Source organism: Phyllobates terribilis, unplaced genomic scaffold (genome assembly GCF_046119375.1).
Source record: "Phyllobates terribilis strain yellow unplaced genomic scaffold, ASM4611937v1 Scaffold_5__5_contigs__length_657084704, whole genome shotgun sequence".
Taxonomy (NCBI): Eukaryota; Metazoa; Chordata; class Amphibia; order Anura; family Dendrobatidae; genus Phyllobates; species Phyllobates terribilis.
In genome coordinates this window covers 38,608,341-38,629,663 of record NW_027362765.1, presented here as the reverse complement: position 1 = coordinate 38,629,663, position 21,323 = coordinate 38,608,341, and the positions used below count along the sequence as shown (strand labels likewise).

The 21,323-nt window shown below is 45.9% G+C and overlaps 1 pseudogene; it reads left to right on the top strand.

Moving 5' to 3' along the window:
- The window catches only part of LOC141270689 (uncharacterized), a 95,074-nt pseudogene that overhangs the window by 25,184 nt on the left and 48,567 nt on the right, over window positions 1–21,323 (top strand).

Genomic DNA, 21,323 nt, shown 5'->3' with positions numbered 1-21,323 from the left:
ATGAGAGAAGGGGGAGATGTCTATTACACTGACGTACAGTACAGACCAAAAGTTTGGACACACCTTCTCATTTAAAGATTTTTCTGTATTTTCATGACTATGAAAATTATACATTCACACTGAAGGTATCAAAACTATGAATTAACACATGTGGAATTATATACTTAACAAAAAAGTGTGAAACAACTAAAAATATGTCTTATATTCTAGGTTCTTCAAAGTAGCCACCTTTTGCTTTGATGACTGCTTTGCACACTCTTGGCATTCTCTTTATGAGCTTCAAGAGGTAGTCACCGGAAATGGTTTTCACTTCACTGGTGTGCCCTATCAGGTTTAATAAGTGGGATTTCTTGCCTTATAAATGGGGTTGGGACCATCAGTTGTGTTGTGCAGAAGTCTGGTGGATACACAGCTAATAGTCCTACTGAATAGACTGTTAGAATTTGTATTATGGCAAGAAAAAAGCAGCTAAGCAAAGAAAAACGAGTGGCCATCATTACTTTAAGAAATGAAGGTCAGTCAGTGGGAAAAATTGGGAAAACTTTAAAAGTGTCCCCAAGTGCAGTTGCAAAAACCAACAAGCGCTACAAACAAACTGGCTCACATGAGGACCGCCCCAGGAAAGGAAGACTAAGAGTCACCTCTGCTTCTGAGGATAAGTTTATCCAAGTCACCAGCCTCAGAAATTGCAGGTTAACAGCAGCTCAGATTAGAGACCAGGTCAATGCCACACAGAGTTCTAGCAGCAGACACATCTGTTCAACAACTGTTAAGAGGAGACTTTGTGCAGCAGGCCTTCATGGTAAAATAGCTGCTAGAAACCACTGCTAAGGACAGGCAACAAGCAGAAGAAACTTATTTGGGCTAAAGAACACAAGGAATGGACATTAGACCAGTGGAAATCGGTGCTTTGGTCTGATGAGTCCAAATTTTAGATCTTTGGTTCCAACCACCATGTCTTTGTGCGACGCAGAAAAGGTGAACGGATGGACTCTACATGCCTGATTCCCACCGTGAAGCATGGAGGAGGAGGTGTGATGGTGTGGGGGTGCTTTGCTGGTGACACTGTTGGGGATTTATTCAAAATTGAAGGCATACTGAACCAGCATGGCTAGCACAGCATCTTGCAGCGGCATGCTATTCTATCCGGTTTGCGTTTAGTTGGACCATCATTTATTTTTCAACAGGACAATGACCCCAAACACACCTCCAGGCTGTGTAAGGGCTATTTGACCAAGAAGGAGAGTGATGGGGTGCTACGCCAGATGACCTGGCCTCCACAGTCACCAGATCTGAACCCAATCGAGATGGTTTGGGGTGAGCTGGACAGCAGAGTGAAGGCAAAAGGGCCAACAACTGCTAAGCATCTCTGGGAACTCCTTCAAGATTGTTGGAAGACCATTTCCGGTGACTACCTCTTGAAGCTCATCAAGAGAATGCCAAGAGTGTGCAAAGCAGCCATCAAAGCAAAAGGTGGCTACTTTGAAGAACCTAGAATATAACACATATTTTCAGTTATTTCACACTTTTTTGCTAAGTATATAATTCCACATGTGTTAATTCATAGTTTTGATGCCTTCAGTGTAAATGTAGAATTTTCATAGTCATGAAATTACAGAAAAATCTTTAAATGAGGTGTGTCCAAACTTTTGGTCTGTACTGTATACCAGGGTGGAATGGGGACTGGAGTATATTCACAAGGACGACATGGAATATGCTTTGAGGAAACTGGATGATGCAAACTTTCGTTCTCATAAAGGCGAGACCTTTTACATTTGAGTCCGTGCTGAAAAAGTGGGGGAGGTATGTGAGGAGCAGCCCACTTACTAAAGACTATGATACTTTTCCAGCAACGGACCACCATTTTTGTCAATATTATTATTGTGTATTACTAGTGATTTACTTGTTATGTTTTATATAGTTCTACTTACTTGTCAGTATGGAAGATTCACTTGTAAAATGTCCAGCATTCCACTAATCTCATCTTTATCTCAGGAGTCCATTGTTTCAACAGCCAATGGTTTCATTAGGTGAGTGTGGATTGAAACACAGTGGAGCCGTCACCACGGGGGGTCTTACAGGCAGTCTCAGATGAAGACTTCTAGAAAATTCTTCATTTGCTTTTTGGCTTACAGTGAATGCTTGAGGGGGAGGGTGATCAATTCTGACCTGGGAGGGGACTGATCCCAGGGAAAGAAAGGAGAGTCATGTTTTAGCGAGAGTTGTGTGGAAGGATTGAAGGAAGAGGATTGAGACCGTGGACTTGGAAGGATGAATGGATAAACATGTTACCATTATAGATTATGTTGTTTGGATTTACACTTTCTTAAAAGAATTGCTGCTACTGGATACCTGTGCTTTCATCGTTTTATCTGCCATCTAGAGGATCATGGACTGTGGCTACAGACTATACTGGCTGGAGATGCGAAATCTGTGGGCCAACCAAAAGTTGGGAGACAGTGAGTATGGCCTGATACAAAGCCAGTGGAACTACTGAACCCAGATTGGGAACTTGAGGACTGAGAGAACTGTTTTTTGGCCATTTACCTGGAATTGCTTTATTACCATGGCTGTGATCAATAAAATATTGTTGCATCGTTAACCTGCCTAGGTGATTACTTACAACCCACAACCTCAGATCTTTACAGCCGTGTACACTAACAACCTTGTATAGAGTGCCCTAACAGCCTAGTAAACCCGGCCGGTACGGTCTGGTGCATACCACCCGTACAGCCTGGTGCAGAGTGCCCCAACAGCCTGGTGTACAGTGCTCTAAAAGCATGTTGCACAGTGCCCGTACAGCCTGGCGCACACTGCCCGTACAGGCTGGTGCATACTGCCCTTATTCAGCCTCTTCTCTACTGGGAATTTTTTTTAGGTGGAAATACATGAGGAGAGCATCAAATAGTTGACGTGGTGATGCTGCTGGTGGTGATAGTTTAGCTACTGCAGGGAGAGGACATAGACGATCTGTGCATGTTACGTGCCCAAGTGAAACACCTTTCTCAGGCAGACATAGGGACAGGACGTACTGCGTCATCTCGTAGGCTCAAGTACTGCTGGCCGAATGGTGAGGCCAGGACATGTTTAGGCGGTGTTAGATTGGATGGCTGAGAGTGCCTCCAGTTCTGAGGAAATTAGCAAACCAAATTCAGCTCAAATGCGCTCCCTGGAGTGACATTTCTTCAGGCAATGACGACAAGACAGAGGTGGTTTGAACTCTGTGACATTAGAGCCTGAAGTGAGGCATAAATCTTCTGAACCTGAGCACCACCTGCATGATGAGGCATCTGAATTCCAAGCACGATATGCAGTGGAGTACTCGTCTTAAAAATCATGACATACTTGAGCTTCTTCCTGCTCCCTCTTCTACTGTGGTCTCGGCCTCTTCCTCCTGCTCAACAGGGCCACCTGACTCCCCACAAAGAGAGGATGGGACAGCACCACCACCACTAGTAGTGTCACCGAGCATCTCCACACCATCGTATGGAAGTGTTCAGCTCTCCATCCCCCAATCCCTCGAGAGAAAGAGGGATTACTCCTTACCAACCCACAAGCCCTGGTCCTGAATGCCAGCACTTCAAAATTCCTGGCCTTTGAAATGCTGCCATTCGGGCTGGTGGAGATGGACAGTTTTAAAAAACTGATGGCCATGGCTGTCCCATAGTATGTTGTTCCCAGCCACTATTACTTTTCCTGGTGGGCCATTCCTGCCCTGCACACACATGTTGCGGACCAAATCAGGTGTGCACTGCGCAAAGCCATCAGTGGCAAGGTCCACATAACCGCTGATATGTGGACCAGTAAGCGCGGGCAGGGACCTTACATATTCCTAACTGCCAACTTGGTAAATGTAGTGGCGGCTGGGCCAGAAGCATAAGGCTTTCTAGCGCATGAAAACCAAAGAAAGAGGTTGTACTACCCAAAAAGTGAATTTAACTACAACTTTATTAGACATGATTAACCCCTTTACAGCCCATGATGTACTAATATGCGTCTGTGCCCTGGGACTTAAGAGCCTAACCCGTATTAGTACGTCATCGCGATCGCGCGCACACAGGCTGTGCGGGCGCGATCGCTGCCGGGTGTCAGCTAATTGTCACAGCTGACACCCGGTACTATGTGCAGGGAGCGGTCCCGCACCGCTCCCGGCACATTAACCCCCGCAATGCTGCGATCGAAGTCGATCGTAGCATTGCGGTGGCAAGGGGAGGTGATCGGTATACTCATCTCTTCTTCCGGCCTCCAGCGCTGTCTGCCGCGGCTTCCCAGGTGTTGCCATGACGACCCGATGTCGTCATGACAACATCCGGGTCACCAGGCAGCAGGAACATTGTTTGGTCATGCGCAGTGCACGACCAAACAATGTTCTCACTGTGCAGCGCTGACTGCCTGCATGGCACAGGGATGATGCTCCATCCCTATGCTATGCAGGCGATCAGAATAAAAAAAGTGAAAGTCCCAGAGTGGGACAAAGGAAAAAAGTGTAAAAACTCCCAGAAAGTGAAAAAAATAATAAAAAAAAATTGTAAAAATATTTTAAAAAAATAATAATAATAATCCACCAAAAATAAAAATATAATGTACCCATCAATAAATATTATTATGAAAAAAAAGCAAACAAACAATAAAAGTACACATATTTGGTATCGCCACGTCCAGAACGACCTGACCTATAAAACTGTCCCACTAGTTAACCCCTTCAGTGAACACGGTAAAAAATAAAAATAAAAAACGAAGCAAAAAACAATGCTTTATCATCATACTGCCAAACAAAAAATGGAATAACACGCAATCAAAAAGACGAATATAAATAAAAATGGTACCGCTGAAAACGTCATCTTGTCCCGCAAAAAACAAGCCACCATACAGCTCCATCATCCGAAAAATCAAAAAGTTATAGCTCTCAGAATAAAGCGATGCAAAAAAATAATTTTTTCTATAAAATAGCTTTTATTGTGTAAAAGCGCCAAAACATAGAAAAACCATATAAGTGTGGTACCGTTGTAAACGTACTGACCCGAAGAATAAAGCTGCCTTATCACTTTTACCACACGCGGAACAGAATAAAAAAAAAAAAAAAAAAACAATTCCTGAATTGGTGGTTTTTGTTTATTCTGCCTCCCAAAAATCGGAATAGAAAGCGATCAAAAAATGTCACGTGCCTGAAAATGGCACCAATAAAAACGTCAACTCATCCCGCAAAAAACAAGCCATCACATGACTCTGTCTGCCAAAATATGGAAAAATTATAGCTCTCAAAATATGGCGATGCAAAAACTAGATTTTACAAAAAATGCGTCTTTTAGTGTGTGACAGCTGTCAATCATAAAAACCCCATATGATTCTGGTATCGCTGTAATCGCACCGACCTGAAGAATAAAGTCGTCTAATCACTTATACCGCACGAGGAACGGCGTAAAAAATAAACTGTCGGGTTAGGGTTGTGCTAGGGTTAAGGTTGTGCTAAGGTTAGGGCTGGGGTTGGGGTTAGGGTTGTGATGGGGTTGGGATTTTTTTCAAAAGAAAAAAAGATGACGATATGGCGACTAGTGTTGAGCGCAAGTGCTCGCTACTTGAGTTTGCATCGGGTGCTCTGGTATGCATTGAGTATCGTGGGTATTTGAGTGACATGCTCGAGTCTACACCCCATATGCTTCGCGGCCAAAAAAACTTTGCGGGGATTGCCTGCCATGCACGAGCGATCCCCGCATGGTTTTTTTTTGGGTGTCTAATAACCGTGAAACATGCGGGGCAGGGACTCGAGCATGTCACTCGAGCACACGCAGTACATGGTGCATACCTGAGTACCCGATGCAAACTCAAGTAGCGAGCACTTGCGCTCAAGACTAATGACAACTTATTCAATATGATGACCTATTGTTATCAAATTCTGTGTCGTACCTCTGGGTTCAAAATGTTCACTATACCCCTTAATAAAATCATTGAGGGGTCTAGTTTCCAAAATGTGGTCACTTGTGGGTGTTTCCACTGTTTAGGCACACAGGGGCCCTCCAAACGCGACATGGTGTCCGCTAACAAATTGAATGGAAAATCGGCTCAAATTGTTAGCGGACACCATGTTGCGTTTGGAGAGCCCCTGTGTGCCTAAACATTGAAGCTCCCCCACAAGTGACCCCATTTTGGAAACTAGACCCCCCAATGTACCTATCTAGATGCATAGTGAGCACTTGGAACCCCCAGGTGCTTCACAAATTGATTCGTAAAAATGAAAAAGTGGAAAACAAAATACTTTTTCATTTTTAAGAATCAATTTGTGAAGCACCTGGGGGTTCGAAGTGCTCACTATGCATCTAGATAGGTGCCTTTGGGGGTCAAATTCTGTGTCGTACCTCTGGGTTCAAAATGTTCACTATACCCCTTAATAAAATCATTGAGGGGTCTAGTTTCCAAAATGGGCTCACTTGTGGGGGAGCTCCAATGTTTAGGCACACAGGGGCTCTCCAAACGCGACATGGTGTCCGCTAACAAATTGGAACCATGTCGCGTTTGGAGAGCCCCTGTGTGCCTAAACATTTGAGCTCCCCCACAAGTGACCCCATTTTGGAAACTAGACCCCCAAAGGCACCTATCTAGATGCATAGTGAGCACTTGGAACCCCCAGGTGCTTCACAAATTAATCCGTAAATATAAAAAAGTGTTTTTTTTTCCACTTTTTCATTTTTACGAATCAATGATCTTGCTGCGGAACCATGGCAGGAAGTGCTGTTTGAGAAACTCAACATACATTATGGAGTTCATCTTTACCCCTTCAGGGATCCTAAAAGAGCCGAGAATCTCTCTCCCCATGATTCCAGCCCAAAACATTACTCCACCTCCTCCTTGTTGGCGCCGTAGCCGTGTTTGCATGGGGTGTCCATCAACCAGTCATCCTCCACTCCATCCAGACCATCGAGATCATTTCATGAATGATAATGCCCCGTCTCATGCAGCACATAACACATCTGCATCTCTGGCTGCTGTGGGCATAAAAGGGGACAAACTTATGGTGTGGCCCCCATGCTCCCCTGACCTCAACCCCATTGAGAACCTCTGGAGCATCATCAAAAGGAGTGTCTATGATGGCGGGAGGCAGTTCACATCTAAGCAACAGCTCTGGGAGGGTATTCTGTCCTCATGCAAAACAATTGAAGCAGAAACCATCCAAAACCTGACAAATTCAATGAATGAGACAGTTCAGAAGCTCCTTTCGAGCAAGGGGTCCTATGTGCAAATGTTACATCACCTAGAATAAAGTTTTGAGTTGAAAACTGTTGGATTTCAGTTTGTAATAACCTGCTAATGCTTATAATTTCAAAAATGACCATTTTTTTGTTCTTTATTAAAATGAAAAGGTTGAAAACTCGGCTGTGCATAATAATTTGGAACATGCATTTTGAGTGCAGTTTGAGTGTTTTATTTTTTTTAAAATATACTGTTATCATAGGCAGTTTGTACAAAAACCTTTCAATTGTACTCTAATAGTTATTTGACTGGAAAATTACAATGACTGCAATTCATATAGGTAATTTTGGGAAATCTGAGAAAATATTATTTGCATAATAATTTGGAACACAGTGTAGTAATGATAGAGATAGATTCATTGGGGAGGAAAAAGCATATAACAATAAGAGTTAGTTTACCATACAGCCCTTTTTTGCGCGTTTCACCTAATGGCTACTTTAGAAAGATTTCAGGACGTTTCTATGTCCATGTTGCCTCCTACTCCGCTTCTTCCACATCCGGTCACCATAAGACCACCAACCAACTTCAGCACAGCCTGGCTGGGTAGTGTGCGATAACGGGCAAAATCTTGTAGCAGCTCTGGGCCTAGCCGGTTTGATGCACATCTTTTGCCTGGCACATGTGCTGAGTGGTGCAGAACTTCCATAAAAATTACCCACTTACTGTATGTCAGCACTGCTGGTGAAAGTGCGGGCACAGTGTGTGTGCTTTCGGTGTTCTCAGCCTGCTGCTGCTCGCCTGTCTTGTCTGCAGCGTCACTTCTGCCTTCCCGCTCACTTCCTCATATGCGACGTACCAAAAAGATGGAACTCCAAGGTGGAGAGACTATGTGAGCAGCAGGCAATAGTGGAGTTTCAGCTGCAGCACGCACGGGTGAGTCGCTCTGCAGAAAAACACACCACATCATGACCAATGAGTGGGCCTCCATGCGGGACATATCTGCCGTGTTGTGCTGCTTCGAATACTCCACCAACATGGCCAGCGCTGATGATGCCATCATGTGTGTTACTATACCACTTCTATGCCTACTTGAAAAAACGCTTCAGGCGATGATGAATAAGGTGGTGGCATGGGAGGAAGAGGAGCAGGAGTAACAGGGACCATTCACACCATTATCAGGCCCAGTCGTCCACACATGGCTCAGAGGTTGGATTCTTGTACCAACAGCGGCCAGGTACACGACTGTCCAGCCAGGGGAGTTTTTTTTATGGAGGTTAAGGTGGCACTCAAAGCAGCTCACGGTCATCACTGGAGTGTGGCTGGGGGGATATAGAGGAACCAGACGATACACTTTCCACCGATTGCTCGGATTATTACCAGTGGTGATTACTGGGTGGCCACCCTGCTGGATTCCCGCTGCAAGGACAAAGTACCATTCTTACTTCTGTCACTGGAGCAGGACCAGAAAATGCGTGAATACAAGCGCAAGCTGGTAGAGGCACTACTGACGCCGTTCCTATGTGACAGAGGGGGCTCAGTGGAAGAACAAGGCAGAGGTGGAGGAGGAAGATGCCAATGCAGCTGGGGCAGCAGCAACACCTCGGAAGGCAGGGTTAGCATGGCTGAAATGTGGAAAAAAATTCTCAGCATGCCACATATGGCATCACCATCTGATACGGTCCATATTAGCAGAAGGTAGCGTTTCAACAACATGGTGGAAGAGTATGCGTCCACATTAGTGATGAGAGAGCTTACTGAGTTGTTTTGGTGTGCTCGTATATTATGTTCAAGTCCCTTCCTCTGCATGATTTACGGCTGTAAGACAGCCTCAACACATATGAGTATTCCCTAACAAACTAGAAATCCCTACATGTGTTGAGGCTGTCTAACAGCCGTAAATCATGCAGGCGCAGGGACTCAAACATAATATACGAGCACGCCGAAGATACTCGGTAAGCACCCTAGCATGCTCGGTAAAACGAGCACGCTCGCTCATCACTAGTGCACACGTCTCCACGTACTAACTGATGGGTGTGCCCAATTTAACTTCTGGGTCTCCAAATTGGACACATGCCCTGAGCTTGGCCTTTTACGCTTTGGAGGTGCTGCCCTGCCCTGCTATAAGTGTCCTGTTAGAACGTGTGCTTCGCACTGGAGGGCGTGTGATCAAAGACAGGTGCATCCACCTGTCCACAGTCAACGTGGGGAAGCTAACATTCATTAAAATGTACAGGTGCGTGGATCCCACAGGACTGGTCAGTAACCCTGACTAGACAACTAAACCAGCAGCACCTGGTTATTGTTATACTCTATTTGCCATTTGTTTAATTTTGGGGCCTCCCCAAATAAAAATACGGTGCTACCTCCTCTACCTACATGTACACCTCCACTTGGATCTCCGCCATCTGGTTCTAGATTTATTTTTTTTTCTATGTTCTTTTAAATCATTTACCTATCCACAGAATTTACCTAAATTTACATTTATCTTCCCCCTACACCGCCACGTCCACCTCATCCTTCACTTTGACCTCCTTGTTCAAGATTATTATTTTTCATTTATTTTATGTTATTTTAAGTCATTTCCATATCCACATTTGTTTGCAGGGCAATTTTACGCACGCACATGGCTCCGCTCCGTACACCTCGTACGCACGCGGCTCCGCTCCATAGACACGCGGCTCTGCTCCGCATGCCTCGTACACTGGCGGCTCTGCACGCCTCGTACACACGCGGCTACGCTCCGTACACCTAATACACACGCGGCTCCGCTCCGTACACCTCGTACAAACACGGCTCCGCTCCGTACACCAAGTACACACGCGGCTCCGCTCCGTACACCTCGTACACGTGCAGCTCCGCTCCGTACGCCTCGTACACACGCGGCTCTGCTCCGTACACCTCGTACACACTCGGCTCAGCTCCGTACTCCTCGTACAAACACGGCTCCGCTTCATACTCCTCGTACACACGCCACTCCGCTCCGTACACCTCGTACGCGTGCGGCTCCGCTCCGTACACCTCGTACACGCGCGGATCCGCTCCGTACACCTCGTACACGCGCGGCTCCTCTCCGTACACCTCGTACACACGCGGCTCTGCTCCGTACACCTCGTACACACGCGGCTCTGCTCCGTACACCTCGTACACACGCGGCTCTGCTCCGTACGCCTCGTACACACGCGGCTCTGCTCCGTACGCCTCGTACACCCGCGGCTCAGCTCCGTACGCCTCGTACACCCGCGGCTCCGCTCCGTACGCCTCGTACACACACCACTCCGCTCCGTACACCTCGTACGCGCGCGGCTCCGCTCCGTACACCTCGTACACGCGCGGCTCCGCTCCGTACACCTCGTACACACGCGGCTCTGCTACATCCACACTGTAAACCCCTCCTGACCCCACACATAACCTTCACCTCATCCAGCACCATGACAACCAGCACAGCAGAGTCCTGCATCCACTGAGGCCCCTGATCATGTGACCCCTGACTCCTCCCCTCCTGTGACCTCATCACAGGTCCTGTGCACACAGAACAGCCATATATGTGGTGGCGGCTCTGCAGGTGGAGGTATGTGGAGATCCCCCAGTACTATTAACCCCCTCAGTGCTGAGACTATTTGATGCTTTTCTGTTGTTACTTTCTAAGAATTACAAAATTTTTGATCCTTTTCCTCTGGTACATACAACCCAACTATGGAAAACAGGACACACATATTGCTGTCATAGTACAGGGCCCATTTATTGGGCACACACAGTATAATGTTTCCCCAGTACCGCCATCCCCCCACACAGTATAATGTTCCCACAGTACCGCCATCCCCCCACACACAGTATAATGTTTCCCCAGTACCGCCATCCCCCCACACAGTATAATGTTCCCACAGTACCGCCATCCCCCCACACACAGTATAATGTTCCCACAGTACCGCCATCCCCCCACACAGTATAATGTTCCCACAGTACCGCCATCCCCCCACACACAGTATAATGTTCCCACAGTACCGCCATCCCCCCACACAGTATAATGTTCCCACAGTACCGCCATTCCCCCACACACAGTATAATGTTCCCACAGTACCGCCATCCCCCACACACAGTATAATGTTTCCCCAGTACCACCATCCCCCACACACAGTATAATGTTCCCACAGTACCACCATCCCCCCACACACAGTATAATGTTCCCACAGTACTGCCACCCCCCCACACACAGTATGATACTACAGGTGCCCCCCACAGTCTGGTACCACCCACCCCACTGACTAATAAATACTCACTTAGCCCCATTCTTAATGTCTGTACAGCTGAACCCGGGACATATGAGATAATCACCATCTGATAGTTATAGGATAATAGAGTATAATAAAGTCATTGTGGACGTGATTTCACCAACATTGTGCAGGGAGATTGTTTTCTCTATACCAGTGATGGCGAACCTTTTTAGAGACCGAGTGCCCAAACTGCAATCCAAAACCCACTTATTTATCGCAAAGTGCCAACACGGCAAATTAACCTAAATATTGAGATTTTAGTTTAGAAAAAAACAACTGATACAAAGAGCAGACAAGGGTAGTATAGAGCAGCCATAGGAAGGAGCAGGGGTATGAGACTACAGAAATAAAGAATGTGCTCACCCCCATCCTTGTGTATATGCTGCCCTCCCCTCATCCATGTGTATATGCTGCCCTCCCCTCATCCATGTGTATATGCTGCCCTCCCCTCATCCATGTGTATATGCTGCCCTCCCCTCATCCATGTATATATGCTGCCCTCCCCTCATCCATGTATATATGCTGCCCTCCCCTCATCCTTTTATATATGCTGCCCTCCCCTGATCCTTGTATATATGCTGCCCTCCCCTCATCCATGTATATATGCTGCCCTCCCCTCATCCATGTATATATGCTGCCCTCCCCTCATCCTTGTATATATGCTGCCCTCCCCTCATCCTTGTATATATGCTGCCCTCCCCTCATCCTTGTATATATGCTGCCCTCCCCTCATCCTTGTATTTATGCTGCCCTCCCCTCATCCTTGTATATATGCTGCCCTCCCCTCATCCTTGTATATATGCTGCCCTCCCCTCATCCTTGTATATATGCTGCCCTCCCCTCATCCTTGTATATATGCTGCCCTCCCCTCATCCTTGTATATATGCTGCCCTCCCCTCATCCTTGTATATATGCTGCCCTCCCCTCATCCTTGTATATATGCTGCCCTCCCCTCATCCTTGTATATATGCTGCCCTCCCCTCATCCTTGTATATATGCTGCCCTCCCCTCATCCTTGTATATATGCTGCCCTCCCCTCATCCTTGTATATATGCTGCCCTCCCCTCATCCTTGTATATATGCTGCCCTCCCCTCATCCTTGTATATATGCTGCCCTCCCCTCATCCTTGTATATATGCTGCCCTCCCCTCATCCTTGTATATATGCTGCCCTCCCCTCATCCTTGTATATATGCTGCCCTCCCCTCATCCTTGCGTATATATGCTGCCCTCCCCTCATCCTTGCGTATATATGCTGCCCTCCCCTCATCCTTGTGTATACAGTACAGACCAAAAGTTTGGACACACCTTCTCATTTCAAGATTTTTCTATATTTTCATGACTATGAAAATTGTACATTCACACTGAAGGCATCAAAACTATGAATTAACACATGTGGAATTATATACTTAACAAAAAAGTGTGAAACAACTGAAAATATGTCTTCTATTCTAGGTTCTTCAAAGTAGCCACCTTTTGCTTTGATGACTGCTTTGCACACTCTTGGCATTCTCTTGATGAGCTTCAAGAGGTAGTCACCGGAAATGGTCTTTCAACAATCTTGAAGGAGTTCACAGAGATGCTTAGCACTTGTTGGCCCTTTTGCCTTCACTCTGCGGTCAAGCTCATCCCAAACCATCTCGATTGGGTTCAGGTCTGGTGACTGTCAGGCACTGAGCCCGCACTGAACCAGGCACATGTCAGCTGATTCTTACAGCTAACATGTGCTCGCAACAGCCGCGGGTGGAATTGCGATCCGCCCGTGTCTGTTAACCAGCAAAATGCCGCTGTCAATCTCTGACAGCGGCATTTAACTCGCGCTTCCAGGAAGCTCGTCACTGACTCCGCCCATCAGTGACCCTCATCACATGATGGCGGGTCACCGATGGATTCGCATGACATCCCGGGGTCTGCAGCAGAACCCTGTACTTGATAAAGACTCTCTGGAGTCGAAACATCATAATGCTATATATGGCTGAATAAAAGGATTACTTGTTTTAATTATCACCCTGGAAGTGGACGCTGTCTTTTCTTCTCCTTTGCTTGAAATTTCCAAGTGGGTTCCTTGGTAATTGGTCCCATATGTGAGCGCTGCTGGTTACATTTTTTTTCTGCAATGTGGTTGTCATGTCTAGATTGCTATGAGCGCCACCCAGTGGACTACGCTCATAGCAAGTGAGTATTTCTGCTACATACAGGCGATCTGCTCATCGCCTGTATGTAGCAGAGGTGATCAGATAACTGCTGTTTTTAGTCTCCGATGGAGACTATTGAAGCAAGCAGAAAGTGTAAAAAAAAAAAAAAAAAAACTGTTTAAGAAAAAAAAGTTGAACTCGCCCCCCTTTTGCCCCATTCAAAATAAAACAATAAAAAAAAAACACATATACATATTTGGTATCGCCGCGTTCAGATCATTGACAATCCAACACAATGGGCAGCACTTATAAAATGTGTTCAAAGTGGTCATAAACTTGTAAATAACTAATGACAGAATAAGGTTACGTTAAAACCAAGCACACCATTGTTTTTCTTATGAAACTCTCAATAAGTTTGATGTGTCACATGACCCTCTTCCCATTGAAAAAAATAAAGTTGGATCCAAAATGGCCAACTTCAAAATGGCCACCATAGTCACCACTCATCTGGAAAAGTTTTCCCCCTTCCATATACTAATGTGCCACAAACAGGAAGTTGATATCACCAACCATTCCCATTTTATTTAGGTGTATCCATATAAATGGCCCACCCTGTATATGAACTAACAATACAACATCTACATGCTCTATCTCCTCATATGTTCCCCTTATTCTCTCCAGTATTATCTCCAGTAATTATATTATTACACAGGATTCTCATTCAGGTCCCTACAGTATCAGATCCTCTCAGTGGAGATCTTCTGTATAAGAGAATTTTCCTGATTGACCCGTCAAGGATGGATAGGGACAGAGACAAGATGACGGAGAGGATATTACACCTCACCCTAGAGATCCTCTTCCGGCTTACTGGAGAGGTGAGAGATTCTGATGACGTCACATTACATCATTCTTCTCTATGGGAATAACAGATGGACAGAACTGGAGAGGTGAGGACTTTGGAAATGTTTGCAGTGAGATTTATTAATATCTCTCTCCATAACCAGGACTACACAGTAGTGAAGAAGACCTCTAGTGAACACTGTCAGGCCCCTGTGTCTAAGGGATGGGGAAGACCCCTGAGCCCAATCACGGGGCCTCCACCTCACCCCCGGATACATGAGGACATCAATGACCAGAAGATCCTAGAACTCGTCTACAAGATGATTGAGCTGCTGACTGGAGAGGTGACACTGCTGGGAATGCTGGAACATTATACAGTAACGCTATGAAGGGATCGGGGGGATGACGCTATCATTGTATGTGTCAGATTCCTATAAGGTGTCAGGATGTCACCGTCTATTTCTCCATGGAGGAGTGGGAGTATTTAGAAGGACACAAAGATCTGTACAAGGACGTCATGATGGAGGATGCCCAGCCCCTCACATCACCAGGTAATATACAGGACTAAATACACACAGCCTATAATTATCTGTATGTAAAGAATTAATTCAGTCCCTGTATGTGTTTCCTCCAGTTCTATCCAGTAAGAGGACAACACCAGAGAGATGTCCCCGTCCTCTTCTTCCACAGGACTGTAAACCAGAATATCCCAATGTTCCTCAGGATCATCAGGTAAATGTAGAGGAATCATGAGATCTCCGCTATGATGTGTAGACAGCTGTGAAGGCCTTGTGCTCAGTCTTGTTTTATCCACCAGTATTATATGTTTTCTACATGTGTAATGAGAACGGTGGAGATTCAGAATTAGAGCTGATCATAGATGTGACTTCTCCATCTGTCTGTGACTTTTACAATATTTGTTTCAGAGTAAAGATCTGACCCATATTAATACTACGGAGACATATGTGAGGGGTGATGAGCGGTGTAAAGAGGAGATTCCTACAGATAATTGCCCAGGTGAGTAATAACCACTAAATGCAGAGAAGTCTTTTGTCTGTGGCTCCTTTAACTTCTGTGTAGTCCAGCCATATCACAAACAAGCAGTCACTATTGTCCTGCTAAACCCAAACTGTCCCTATTACTTTGGGCATTGGAGTGAGACCTATTTCGGCCAGAGCTTACTGCCCGGAGAATGCACCCTACTACCTGGAATTAGAAGATGCTGACCCTTACCTTCCCAGATCTCTAAACTGCAAAGCCAAATGACAGCGTACATTAATGTGCTGACAATATGGAGAATCATGTGAGGAGAAATATAATCTGTATGGTGGGCCTGTTTTTATGACAAGACATCAGTCCAAGTCCTTTTTATCTATACGCTCAAATATAAACAGTAGACACATAAACACGGGAAATATAATACAATTATCATTTTTCCCCTTTCTTTTTCTTTCATCTATTTAAACGCATCCCCGACAACCCCCTCCATTCAGAGGAAAGAAACGAAGAGAAAACCCTTCAGTCAATAATTCTTGCCCATATTTCCTAAACTCTTTGCTTCTACTTATCCCAGCAATTAATTTATTGGGACGTGTAACTTGGCCCAAGCTGGTGTTAGAAATATATCTTTTTATCCAGTCCTTAAAAGTCATTCCCTCTGCAGATAATAACTGTGAAGTAATTAGATCCTTAGTAGGACAATCCATCTTGACTCCTATAAAAAAAAATTAAATTCCGAAACAATATTCATCCTCTCCGCAACAAATGTGATAACTGGTTCCCAAAATTCCCTAATTTCCCGGCAGTCCCTATACATATGAGATAGATCTGCCGCCTCTGAGTTACACATGAGACATTTAGAATATTTAATATCTCCGATCTTCTGCATAAAAGCCACTGTCAAGTGGTCCGGGGCAGACACCTCTCTGGGCAGAGGTTTCTTAGCCATCAATTTCTGTATCCGTGTAAAGACTCAGGTTAAATCGGTGGGTGTTGGTCTTCCCTTTCCTCTGTCAATCGGTCTGGGGCCGAGGCGTCTATAGGCAGAGGGCCAGCAGCCAGCCTGTGGACCATCTGCAATGATGACACATTCCTGGTTGTGACACTTCTTCCTCCCATCGTGGGTTCTCGGCATTACCAGCTTCCCCTGTCTCTAATTCAGAGGCGAAAGTTATGAGCTGTAAGGAAGGAGAGAAACTACAGGATGGTGTGGAGACAGCACAGGTAAGTTCACTGTGTAAATGTTGTATCAATGGGCTAGGCCTCTGGACTGATACTAGCTGCATGCCTTTATGCTGAGGCTGGGCCACAAGTTTTGCCATTTTGCTTTAGGTACGGAAGCTAGGCCTCGGGCCTGCAATCTAAAGTTAGGCCATTGTCTCATGGTTTGACTTATTTATTTATTTTACTCATTTATATAGCGCCATTAATTCCACAGCTCTTTACAGACATTGTCGGCACTGTCCCCGTTAGGGCTCACAATCTAAATTCCCTATCAGTATGTCTTTGGAGTGTGGTAGGAAACCGGAGACCCCGGAGGAAACCCACGCAAACACGGGTAGAACATACAAATTCCTTGCAGATGTTGTCCTTGGTGGGATTTGAACCCAGGACCCCAGCGCTGCAAGGCTGCAGTGCTAACCACTAAACCACCGTGCTGACTTTAGTTTGATGCCTCATGTCATGGCCGCTGCTCTTCGGTTGTTTTCGGCGCTTGGCTGCTCAGGGCCTCATGATTGGGCTTCTGAGTTTTGACTTATGCCGGGTCCTCGTGTTTGTCCTCATTTTGTGGTTGAATAACACTCAGATGTTCCCACTGTTGTTTTTCCAGACCAGGTTTAGTCTGACTGCTCCATCTGTAGGAGGGCATATGATGCAGCACATTATCTCATATATGGAGACTGCTCTCCAGCTGCGCTTCATGGTGAATAAATTGGCTCCTTCAGGTGGGGCTAGCCTGACAATTAAGAGGTACCACTCAGAGAGGAGGTTTATCCTGAATTCACAGATGGATTACACTCTTAAATAAAAGTCCGCCTCAGAGTGCTGCTCTGGCCTCCTGCTTCACGCCTCCGAGCGTCAATCTGGCCTCGTGCCTTATGACTCTGAGCGTGACAGTGGCCTCATGCCTTCGAGCACGGGTCTGGCCTCATGCCTCACTCCTCCAAGTGCGACTCTGGCCTCACGCCTCCGAGTGTGACTCTGACCTCGTGCCTCATGCCTCCAAACACTGCTCGGGCCTTACACCTCAGAGCGTGGCTCAGGCCTAAAGCCTCAGAGCGTGGCTCAGGCTTCCAAGTCTCTAGCCTTCTGCCTCGTACACCTTGAGCCTCCAAGACTTTTACATTTCATGCCTCATTCAACTTGAGCCTCCGGCCCTCCTACACGGCACGCCTCTGGGCTTGGGCCTTGTGTCTCCTGGATTGGGCTTCATGCCTTTAGGTTTGGGCCTGGTATACCTTGGCACTTTTAGCCCTCTTAGCCTCTAGTCTCACGTCTCAGAGCGCGCCTCGTATACCTCGCACATTCGTACCTCATACACCTCGCTAGGTGTGAGTGCCACACTCTCAACAGGACAACATCAGACCCAAGTGCGATCTACTAACTCTCTAGTTCAACGTACATATATACACCTTAGTGATGGACTTTACCACAGTACATATGGGCATGTGCAATAAATGGTGAACATACTCTTATGACCTATCATAGACTTAAAGTCTCTGCATACTCTGAAGACTTACCATATAGTTTTTTGCATACTCTGGGGAATTGCCATAGTCTTTGGAATTATTGCAACATCCTTCTATTATATCCTAGATCTATATATTGCTTGCCATGCATATTTGAATTCTATTCCTTACGCACTTTATATGGCTAAAGATATAGTCCTCACAGTTATCTGAGGCTCCCTTTTGCATCATACTTACCTAAGGCACTTTTTCACTTCTTATTTACGGGTACGTGCAATAAATAGAGAACATACTTTGAGCACTTAAGATAAGACTATCATAGAAAATATTAAGAATTTCTCCCAAACCGCTCTCCCCCCTCCCCCCCTCCCTTATCGACCATCTGTCAGAGTAAAAGAAGCTCTCCATGCAAATCGCAGCACACACAGGAGAGGTGGCAAACTCCGTTGTCCATTCAAAGTAACATACAAATGTATTTCCTAGTAGCACAGGTCTGTGATAAATATACACCTGAGTGAGGAGGATGCAGTGACTAGCTTCAAAAGAACTCTCTCTCACCCCCAGGACATCCCCATTTGCTCAACAGAAATCTGCAGTCTTGCTGGCACGACACACAATATGAAATATCGGAAGTTCTAAATAAACATTTTTAGCAGCAGGGTCAGCTAAGGAACAATACACATATTTTCCTGTAGCTGTATGCCCCTCCAGTGAGCTATAATGCAAAAGTATATAGATAACCAACCGCAGTCACATCATGTCTAGTCTCTAAAGAAAGGTGAATTCGTAATAAAAATATGGCGTCACTTGCGAGCTTCTGCGATCAACCAGCGAGACGTTATCTCAGAAGTTAGATATTTTAATAAAACCATGAAGGGCGGGGACCAACCCTTGTGAGGTCATCGCAGGTGAATATGTGGGCAGGTCCCCCCTTCGGCATAAAAGATCCAACTGGGGGGCGTGGCCAAGCACTCCATGTGAGCAGACTGCTTTCTGGATTCCTCTGTAATCCTGATTTTATCCAGTTAAAAGTACCTCCAGAGTACCGATACTCCCCTATACCAGTGGCAGAAGATCGCAGGAACTGGCCCTGACGTGCGGTGTAACTGAGGACTGCGGCAATGGTGAGAAGAAGGCAAAGGGATGCAGGAGCAGGGAGCCAGATCCATGATGGCGCCGACAGTGCGGAGGCAGTGGAGAAATCCGGTGCAGCTAATGCAGCATACACAAAGCGGCTTGAAATTGCTGCTAAACTTGAAAGATTTGCATGGGTGGATGGAGCAGCACAGGAGAAACTGGATGGAGAAACTGGATGGAGGACTATGCAGTACAGGAGGGGCCAGAGGGAGAGGAGAGACGACAGGAGCAGGAAAGCATGATGCAGGGACTTCTGAGGAGCCTGTAGTAGGGGACCCCACAATGAGGGACCTATATGATCTGGTTACGTTTTTCAAAAATGACCAATATGAAGGCAGCCATTAAAAAGGCTGATACCAGAGTGGGGGTGGTGGAAGAAAGAGTGAGCATACTGGAGAACCAGCTCTCTTAGCTGCAGAAGTCTCATACTCAATGCATGCAGCAGTGTGCCATTCTGGCTGATAAAAATGATGATTTAGAAAACCGCTCCAGGCGGAACAATGTGTGGCTGGTGGGTATCCCTGAAAAGGCAGAAGGGACTGATCCTACAGCATTTGTTGAGGACTGGCTCTGCAATAAAATTGTCGCTAACTATCTGACCAAACTGTTTGCAGTGGAGAGAGCACACCGCGTTCCCATGAGGCCCCTCCCTCTGGGTTCCTTCCCCCGTACCATTCTGGCCAGGATTCTTAACTATAGGGATAGAGACATTATCCCACTGAAGGCAAGAACGGCTAAGGATATGAGTATTAATGGCCTAATAGTGTCCATATACCCCGACTACTTGGCTGAGGTTCAGAAGCAAAGAATGCGGTATGGTGGGGTGAAAAAAAGGTTGAGAGATATGGAACTGGTGTACTCTACTTTGTATCCTGCTAAGCTCAGGGTTGTGGCCCTTGGATCTGTTCATTTTTTTTCTAACTCCGGAGGACGCCACCAAGTGGCTGGACTTGAACGAGAAAAAGATCAGAGCTGGTAAAGGAAGGGAGAAGTGAGAAGACGCACAGAGAGACTTGGCTTGCCGTATACTTGTGAAGGAGGAAAGATGGATGATGCTGTTGTTTAGAGACTTTTTGTTCCTGCTTTCTAGTTATCATGGACAATGAAGGGACTGTAGATGATAGCACATATAAGCGGAGGAGAAATGGAGGGATTGAAAGTAATTCACGGTTTTGAGATAACGTTTGTAAGTTTGCTAGGTATAGAGTCACCCACTCTCTGGTTTAGAGGGGAGAAACATATTGGGAGTCTTTGGTAATGGTTTGGTATGTTCAACAACAGTGGGGAGGGATGGGTGTGGGAGGGGGAAGGCCCTTCAGGCTATGGATTGATTCTAGGGGTTCTTGGGAGAAGTATTGTCCTCTACGGGATTGGGAATGGATACGTTTAGGGAAATATGGTGGGTGATGAGATTAAAATTCTTAATTGGAATGTGAGGGGATTGTCTGATGGAACACGAAGAGCGGCGATTATGGACGATATTAGGAAGGAGGGACCGGATGTGATATGCCTTCAAGAGACACATTTGATTAAGGAGAAAGTAGAGGTGTTGAAGAGAAGATGGATCGGGAGGGTATATCACTCCACGTACGCCTCATATGCCAGGGGGTCTCGTTGTTGGTGGGAGCATCCACACCCTTTGAGGAAATTGAAAGCCATATCGACAGTGAAGGCCAATACATTTTTGTAATCTGTAAAATTTATGAACAATTGTTATGTATAGTGACCATGTACATACCACCTCTGTACTCGGGGAAGAAGATCCAGGAGGTGATAGCGTTGTATAAAAGGGATATGGGACTACTGTTATTAATTATTGGCGATTTTAATAATGTGATGGATGAGGGATGGGATAGGCATAAACAGGGAATAGGAAAAGGTGGCCAGAAATTGACGTCATTTGGGAACTATGTGAAAGAGCTTGGAATGGTAGACCTTTCGAGGGTAAGGAATGGGGATGTGGTGTGTTACTCCTGCTACTCTGGTACTCATGGATCTCTCTCGCGAATTGATTTGGCGCTGGGTAATGAATTGTTGACACAATTGATTTGTGGAGTGGAATATCTC